This window comes from Myotis myotis, unplaced genomic scaffold, assembly GCF_014108235.1.
Source record: "Myotis myotis isolate mMyoMyo1 unplaced genomic scaffold, mMyoMyo1.p scaffold_m19_p_18, whole genome shotgun sequence".
In the NCBI taxonomy this organism is placed as follows: Eukaryota; Metazoa; Chordata; class Mammalia; order Chiroptera; family Vespertilionidae; genus Myotis; species Myotis myotis.
This window is the reverse complement of record NW_023416322.1, coordinates 34,186,231-34,187,053: the sequence shown is the minus strand read 5'-3', so window position 1 is coordinate 34,187,053 and position 823 is coordinate 34,186,231.

The window sequence follows — 823 nt, the reverse complement described above, 5'->3', positions numbered from 1 at the left end:
TCTTCAAACCTGGAGTCGGCCCCTTTGCTAAGGATACGCATTCCTGAAGGGTTCAGGTGTTCCTCCCCTGAAAGGCGAATCCCCAACAGGCAAGCGGGTTTCATTCACCCCGTAGCCTGAATGAACTCACTGGGTGCCCTTTGGGTTGTCATTAGGGGAGAGCGCTTGAGGCCTCTGGCTAGACCAGCTCAGACCCCTTCCTCCTGGCAGAGCGGGAGGTGGATAACGGGGACCCCAGACCAGAGGAGGCTTTGGGGAGGGCACCGAGAGGCTAGGGAGGCCATCTGCAGGTGGGCGCAGGGCAGGACTCCGCAGGGAGGCGGCGTCCTTCAGGCGGGCTCTGGATCAGCCACACCCGACCCCCGACCCCACCTCGGCGCACCCCTTAGTCCCAGAGGCGCTCCCGGATGCCCTGGAAAAGGCCTCTCCGCACGAGGTTTCTGTCCCGGTTCCCCGGAGACGCGGGGAGCCCGGTTCCGACCATCCACCCGCACCCACTGCGGATCTTCCGTGCCCTGCAAAGCAGGCCGGTCACGCAGGGCGGCGGGAGGAGGGGCGCGGAGCTCCATGGCCGCTGAGCCCCCGCTGGCCAGCCAGTCGGCGCGCCCCGCAGTGGCGCGGCCAGGCCTCCCGGGTTGTGGGCACGCGCGCCCCGGGCCCGGCGCCCTCCTGCCGGGAGCCCCGACTGGCTGCAGCCAGTGCGGCCCGGGCCTGGGGACGGGGCCCTGAGGGGCGGGGCCGGCCGGCGGCGGGTGTCGGGTTGCTCCGGTAACGGTGACGTGCCCGGCGTGGGCGGGGCCAGCACGCAGGTTGCATATTTTAG